General features: G+C 34.7%; 1 long non-coding RNA gene across 1 annotated transcript in view; it reads right to left on the bottom strand.

The window, feature by feature from the left end:
* The window catches only part of LOC111087173, a 19,729-nt gene extending 14,239 nt beyond the window's left edge, over positions 1-5,490 (bottom strand). Inside the window, exon 1 of the long non-coding RNA XR_002611892.1 lies at positions 5,306-5,490. This is a non-coding gene — a long non-coding RNA (uncharacterized LOC111087173). The remainder of the gene's footprint in view (positions 1-5,305) is intronic.
* Positions 5,491-8,596: the final 3,106 nt, after the last annotated feature.

Here is an 8,596-nt window from a genome sequence, read left to right as displayed (position 1 = left end):
CTTTCTTTCTTTTTCTTTCTCTCTTTCTTTCTGTCTTTTTCTTTCTCTCTTTCTTTCTGTCTTTTTCTTTCTCTCTTTTTTTCTGTCTTTTTCTTTCTCTCTTTCTTTCTGTCTTTTTATTCTTTTTTTATTAGATATCCCATAGTTGGTAACAATAGTAAGACCATGTCCTCAGGACGGAACTTACGTTCTTCAAAAGCTGGGATTGGTTTCAAAGGAGCAACAGAAATTTTCTGGTTAGATTTTCCGACTAACTGACAGGTTTGACAAGTTTTACAAACTGACAAACATCTTGCCTAAGTTTTGGCCAAAAGAAATGTCTCATAATTTTGACACCTAAATGACCTCCTATGGGGAGTTCATGGGCAACTTTCAATATTTCAGAATGATATGCTTTGGAAACAACGATTTGATAAATAATAGCCCAGTCTGAAGCTAACACATCTGGCGGTCTCAATTTCCTCACAAGCACACCATTTTTGAGAAAATAAGCATTTGGAACTTTCTCCAGTTCATCTTTTGGGAGTGCATATCAAAATAGTGAAGAGATCTGCAGATCTTTTTCTTGCTCAACTATCAGTTTACTTTTAGTAAACAAAACTTTCACCAAGTTAATAAAATCCCTCACGTCCATAAATGTCACTCACCGAGGTATGATCAGTAGGACAATCATCTGCAATATCTCCATTGGATCCAAAAAATGTCTGAGACAAATCTATAATATTGTCCTCTGAAACCATGTTTGTCATTTGTTTTGGCCTTAATTTCTTTGCCTGAGCTCGAGTCACAGCACCCGATGGAAACACATCAGGATTCTCCTCAATGAAAACATCTTTCTTAGATGAAACAGTGATCGGCTTGCTAACCATTTTAGGTTCAGCAACAACTTTTCCCCCAGTCAAATCGTTTCTCAACAATAATGATATACCCTTAATTGGTAGAGTAGGTCTTACTCCAACCACAACTGGTCCCAAAACCAGGTCTGATGCTAAATAATTGTTATGAAGGAGAATGTTAACAAACCACTCTCAATACCCTGTGCAATAACAGATTCACCAGTAACAGAACTCGAATCTAAAGGCAATACACCTTCTAACAACAATGATTGAGTCACCCCAGTATCACGTAGAATACGTATGGGTATGGGATTGCCAGTGTCATTTGTCAAAGACACAGAACCAACAGACACAAAAGGTCTAAATTCCTCCCGGATTACATCAGCCTTTATATCAGTTGCCAAGTCAACAACATCAGGTGATCTGGTGAAACTACGTCCATATGTGGTCACAAATGCACTGAGTGTTCCCTCCTTTTCTTCTTTTTCAAACACCAACAATCGGACATAACATGACCAGGTTTTTTACAAGAATGGCAGACAGGCCTTGATTGTTTTAAAGAAGTTTTATCCTGACTGTCAGAAGATTTCAAACTAGAGGAGCTTGATTTTTAGAAGAATACTTAACTTTAGTGGATTGAACAGATACAGGTTTTTGTTGAGATGGTAGGACTTTCTTTTTATGAAATATGGTTTTATGTGTTAAAGTGTAGTCATCTGAAAGAGCGGCTGCTTCCTGTAGTGTTTCAACTTTCTTTTTATCCAAATAAATTTTGAGGTCGTCACATGCACAACGTTTAAATTCCTCAATTAGGCATAACTGTCTTAGTATGTGTCGAAACTGTTGCCAATATGCATAGAATTGTACCGTCGATCAAAGTAAACCTCTTTTTCGTGGACAAATTCCATATATGAGTTTGATCATCTTGTTTGGGATAACCTCGAAACGTTTGGCAATAAGCATCTGGTACTAACTCGTATGTTTTGAGAATAGATGCTTTAACCTTATCATAATTGGTACCATCTTCTAGAGAGAGCAGCATAAGTTTCTTTTGCTTTACCAGTTAAGATACTTTGTAAAAATAATGACCATTTTTCGATGGGCTATTCCATGGTTTGGGCAACCTTCTCAAAATGTTGGAAATATTTATCAATTTAATTTTCATTAAATGGTGGTACTTTAACATATCGATTAAGTTCAAAGTTTTCATTTTGTTTTGGTCGATCGGAGTTGAGTCCAAATTTCCATTTCTTTCAATCTAATTTCTTTTTTGGTTTCAATGCGAGCTTTTTCAGCCTCGAGACGTTTATTTTCTCTTTAAACTTCAATACGAGCTTGTTCTTTCTCTTTCTTGGCTTCGATACGAGCTTGTTCAAGCTCGAGTTGTTTCAGTTTTAGCTAGATCTCTAACTCATCTTTATCACTCAACTCTGATTGGCTAGTGGGTGCACTAAAGTATTCCTCTAATGCTTCCTCAGTCAATAAATCATCATCGACTAGTATTTCGATAATGCACTTTTTTAGTTCATTTATTCTTATTGAACTTTTAACTTTTAGTTCTAAAATTTGAGCAATTTCGAGCAATTAATTTTTGTTATATCTTTCTAGTTGTTCGAGGGAGGGTGATTCAAGAATATCTTGATAATCAGACATGATCAAATTTTTTTGGCACTGATAAATATAAATTGAATTATGATATAAATTTTATCCAAATAAATTTTGAGGTCGTCACGTTCAGATCTCGGACACGAGCCCCAATTTATTATGTTACGTATTAGAATTTCTAATGGCCTGAAACCGAGCTAAATGATAATTTAAATTTAGTAGTTAAATAAATGCCGATATGTATCCAATTTATGATATTTGCCAACAAGATTGATACACGCGGTATTCTTTTTTAATAAAATAATATTTTAATGCATAACCAATAATACAATTTACAATAACAGTTATTACAAAGAGTTATCACAAACAATGATTTATATACAAAAGTTTTACAAACTTACAAGCAATATAAAGTCTTCTTTTTAGTCTGGAACTTCCTTGGTGTTTTATCGAAGGTTCACGATGAGCGAGTTTATTTCGAGTTGACGTAGGTACAATTCACTTAATAGTGAGCTAGCTAGCTTTGTCCTTCGTTATTCACCAGCCACACACACACACTGAGTTTTCCACCGATGACGTTAGGTAATGTTTCCGTAAAAATATTAATGTCCGATGAGAATCCACTGAAGTTAAATGGTTTGTAATGTTCGAACTTTGTAAATGCTCCTGGTCAAATATCTGAAGTTTTCCGATTGATAAGCAATCACAGTTATAGCTTCCGAAGTTTATAGCACAGTGACTATAGCAAACTAATAATAGATACTCTTTCTTTGGCGGGTCGAGTTGATTATATTTATAGACATGTGGAGAGTTTCTAGAAAATTCAGATTACGTAACAATACGAAGCTACATTAAGCGTTTACGTACATACATATATTGTTGATTCTTACACTCGAGAATCTTCTAAAACTTTAGAGAATAGGCGGGAGTTTTGCAATACATATTTAACAGTATAAGCTATACATACTTCTAAATATAAACTTAATCTAAACAAACGTTGATATTAAAATATATAATAATAAATCCGTCACACTTTCAATATACAAATATTGTTCATATAACCAAGGGGATACTCATCGTACAAAAATGGAGCCTTCAATTCATTTTCAGCATGATTTCTATTTTCCTTTGTTTTACTACATAATCAATGTGATGTTACTCATCCAAAACTGTCTCCTCAGGATGCTCTCATGTAAAAACACTGCATGGACTAAAACAAATTTTGTGATGAACAAGGGCTTAATAATATTGCTTTCAATAGTTACTTTTGTGTCCAAGAAAGGAATATTTTGTGTTTTGCGAGTTATTTATTATGAATGTAACGTTGTTTGTTGATGAAAGCGTTAAAGCAGAGTAAGTTTTATACCTCATGATGACAAATTCAGATATCTATCTACACCAATTTTCAGGGGACATCCCAGTTTGTTCATAACAAGACTTCAAAATCATGCATTAAGAGAATAGCAAACACTACAAAACAAGACTTCCAAATCATGCATTAAGAGAAAAGCAAACACTACAAAACAATATTTCAAAATCACGCATTAAGAAAATAGCAAACACTACAAAACAAGACTTCAAAATCATGCATTAAGAGAACAGCAAACACTACAAAACTGTATGCCTCATAGCTACTCCTCCCTGTTGATTATAGGTGTTTCAGCTAAAACTAATATAATTATTTGCATCATATATTTCCTATGATAGTTGAAGATATTGTATACGGAACCAAAATACAAACTTTAATTGAAATCGTATTATTACTGATCTGAAAAGAATCCTAATCCTACATTTATTAAATCGTTATATTAATTTCACAAAACTTTTAGTATTTTGAGTTGTATTTAAAAATAAAACTCAACGATATAATCATTCTGCTGTTACATTTGTTTACCATTGAACATCCATTGGCACTGTTAACTTCTTTAACATGACATTCGTTTCAAGATGAGCATCAGCAGATCTTGTTGTTTCGCTGAACACTCGTATGTTTTCACCATAACATTCGTTATTCGCTGGGCATCAACAGATCCTCTAATTTAGCTGAATATTCATCTTCATCATGACAATATGTTTTATGCTGAAACTTGCAGATCCTAACATTTAGATCATCATACGTTTTCACCGCGACTAGGTACGTTGACATCACTCACTATATGCACCTTTACGATCTAATAAATAACACTCATATGAACATAATAGAAGTACTCGTTCCATGCCCATTATTGACACATTATGCACAATGCACAAACGTGTATTATAACCTGGTTATTATATGTTAATGTGATATTCACAACTCAACTGAGAATGTTTCTTATGCTTGTAAATAAAATGTATATATATCATATGATCTAGTTCTCAAACTGAAAATTAGGAATACAAACACTGAGAATGTTTGTAATATATATATATATATATATGTAAATTATGGTCTAGCTTTCAAACTGAAAGTATGGAATACGAACCTGAAATGAAAGTGTTTGTAATGAGAAACTTTTAGCAGATGGTATTCCTTTCCTTTCAACCACACAGAATGTATTCATTACGCTTTATATACATACAACTCGACACTGTTTTTAGGATTATGTGTCACTGGCGTCACAACTGTGCAAGAAAAATGCCCCCTTTCAATCCCTATATTAATATTACACGGCTAGCCAAAAGAAAACGATCAATTATATACAAGTTTACTCTTAAGCATTAGAAACTAATGATTTATTTAAACGTTAATTGTAATTAATTAGACTAGTTGTAATACAATCTGCTTTATAATAACTCCAAAATTCAAGGAGTTAGCCAATCATTGTGGAGAGACGGTGACGTAGTTAAGTCTAATAAATATGAAGGCTAGTTTAAATACTCACAGGCCAAAACTTGGAAACCCTAAACAATCGTCAGAAATGTTGTTTTTAAAGAAAACGAGCAAACTGTTAAAAGCGAAAACTAATAAATCTTTCCAGACACACTGATTTCCCTGCGACTTCCTCGTATTGGATGTCAGAATTACACCTGCCGAAGATCTCTCTATGGAATTTTATTCTGCGCGAGGTAGGACTTGTGGATCAATCTAATATAATTGGAACTTGGTAAGTTCGTTTCCTTTCCCCAAGAAGCCTCGAGACGCTTCATTTCACCGATCAATGAAGCGTAGCAATATTATGAATTCACTTTACCGTTTAAATATATCCATGGTATTATTATAGATCATAAAATACCACAGAATGAAATTAAAATTTCTAATTATGCTAAGAAATGCATGTTAGCATCAGGAAGACTTTTAGTACATAAGTAATGTGCCGAGATTAAAATGTAATCATGTAGGATTGAGATCGGAAAACTAATTTCGACGAATATTTGACCGGTAATAACAACATGGCGTAGTGTATATAGAGGCAGCGTTTCGCGACCTATTACTTTAGAACCGTGAACGGCCTTGTTGGATGGAAGAAACTAGCTAATGTTTATCTTACTAAATGACGTGTAAGTAACATTTTATTAAATTAAAATCTTAAAGAAAACTATGTTTATTCAAAAACAAAAGTACTAATTAAAGTTATTGATACCATAGCCACGTAGCAGAATAAAACAAGAAAATCTGTTGCAGTTACTAACAGCTTGGATTTATAACTGGAGAAAATATAAATATATAATTTGATTTTACTAATTCTTTAAATAAAATAAAATAAAACACCGTAAGAATATTTATTGCAGATAATAGTAGCCCAGACCATATAGCAAGGAAAAACAAGAATATCCACTGCAGTATTAGAGAAAGAACTACGACTGTTTGAAATTAAGCACAAAGGTACGCAATGGACTATCAGTACTGTGCCCATCACGGGTATCAAAACCCGATTTTTAGCGTTGTAAGTCTTCAGACATACCATTGTGCTACTGAGAGGTTATAGAAACAAACAATATTATAGTTACTGACAGCCTAGACCATTCACGCTGGAACAGTTTTTACAGTGGGGCACATAAAAAACCATTCAACAAAATTGTATTCTCTGTACATGATGGATACCACGTAGTCGGTTAATGCTATGTTAAAACGTTAATAAAACGAAGTCAGCATCAACACGTGTTTATCTATTTAACTAAAAAGATAAACTTTAACTACAGTCCTAGTTACAATATTTACAACAGGCTTACAACAAAACGTTGCAAGTGTGATACTTGGCTTAGAAAGGTAAACTGTTTGGTTTACTAAAATTTTGAAAATATTTCAGTTATACATGCTTTTAGTGCGCTTACGGACTTTCACCTTGTGCAGTGTTGAACTTATTTCATGCGCTAAGTACACAAGGTCAAGGCATGCGTCTACTTAGGTATCTTTGAACGTTTCTCTTAGACGATGTTTGTGGAGACTTGCTTTTGGACTCTTCTACCTGCTTTCTGTGGTAACATCACCACATTTAAGTTTAGAAATTATTAATGTTAAACATTTGGGACAACCAATGACCTGAATAGTACCTACTCTGTGAGAGAGATGGCGTTACTGTTTTAATGTCATGCTCTTCTAGCCTAAGGAATAGATATCTCGAAAATAGAAAGAGAATTTCAAAGTCACTATGTGTAATCTAATGTCTCACAGTTTGTGTACATCGCTTTTTAACTTTTAATTGTTCTGTATTAAATAAAAATTGATTTTACTTTGTTTAACATTATATAAACCATTGAACCTAAAAACACCACAGAATAAGATAGTAACATGAAATTTTGCTGCTATGACCACTGGATTTGTTTTTGCGAAATTTTTATGATCTTTGACGTGTGTGCTGTTGTGTAACATAAGTTTTGTACTTTAGTAACACTTGGAAATGCAATTTTTTAACGAATGCTTAATATACTGTGGAAGGAGCACAATAATCAGGGTAGGCTGCGATCCGAGGGAGTAACAAAGTCTAGGATAACTTCTTTCTAGGACATAAACCTTTTGCTAAGGCTGCAAAAGACGGTATTTACATTCTCGATCTAGCCACAAACTTAGGAAGAAGAAATGCAGCCTGAGGTGTCCTGATCTGCTGAACAAATTTTATCACTGAAGTTACCCATGGCACACATAAGGCATGGACAGACAACTGGGGAACTTGGTGACTTGCAGGCTGGAGGTATTTATAGAACAACCACACTGTCACCAATCAGGAAAGCCCGACCCCAACCCGCGTAGTTTTTACCCCTGATCAGTCAAAGGAAACTGGAGGTGCCACTTGTGTTTGAAATCTGTCAGTTGGAACTGTCTCGCCATCAAGAAAGACATTAGTTCTGAGTGGTGAAGATGGTGACCCATAGGGTAGACGAAAACTACTCTGAACGGTGATGCATTCTGCTATAATCATGATAGGTCATGAGAAATTCTGGGGTTATGCATAGCTGAAAGATAAGATCTCTAAGGCAGGGATCAAACATTCGTCCGAATAAAAGTGCCTCTAAGCATCACTCCTACATTGAGCCCCTTACACTGTGGACGTATCGGCTTGGTGTTGGCCGAGATCCCAACTAGATATGTCTTGTTTCTGCAGCCACAGGCTCTTTTGAGCAAGGTGAATCAGATTTATTTTCCAGTATTCTAGAGTACAGACAAGGACTGCTTCCTTTAAGTGTTCCAAGCTAGTTACTGCAATGCATAATGTTGAGTCTCATTGGATCAGAACTTGACTCAATGGGGCATTTGGATGAGGAGTAGCTCAGTAATTGAGATACACTCACAGCTGAACAGTGCTAATGATTAACCCAGTGTAGAACAAAACTATCTATTGGGCTGAGTTCAAGGCTCATAAGAGAGGTTTCTTGGAGAACGTGGCTGCTAATGCAAATAACTTGTGTTTCATACATGAGAAGGCATATATTACCATAGTATCAGCAGATTTATGAGTACCATATCTTGATAGATAGGTTCCAGGATTAACTGCCAAGCGAAACAATACAGCTTTAGTTAAGTGTTGGATACATCTGCACCCTGATGGAGACACTATCTGTGGCGATTAGCTTCGAAGTTATAAATTCGAGTAATTCATAGGAGAGAGAAAATTACACCAATGTCCTTATCGAAATGTCTCTTTGGAAAGGAGAATCAAATAATCTATTTTGATTGTGGGTTTGTGTGGTTTTTTTTTTAAGTGAGCTGCTGATAACTTGCCCAACAGCAATATAGA

This window comes from Limulus polyphemus, unplaced genomic scaffold (assembly GCF_000517525.1).
Source record: "Limulus polyphemus unplaced genomic scaffold, Limulus_polyphemus-2.1.2 Scaffold1829, whole genome shotgun sequence".
Taxonomy (NCBI): Eukaryota; Metazoa; Arthropoda; class Merostomata; order Xiphosura; family Limulidae; genus Limulus; species Limulus polyphemus.
Note: the sequence above shows the minus strand (reverse complement) of the source record. Positions and strands in the feature narration are given on the sequence as shown.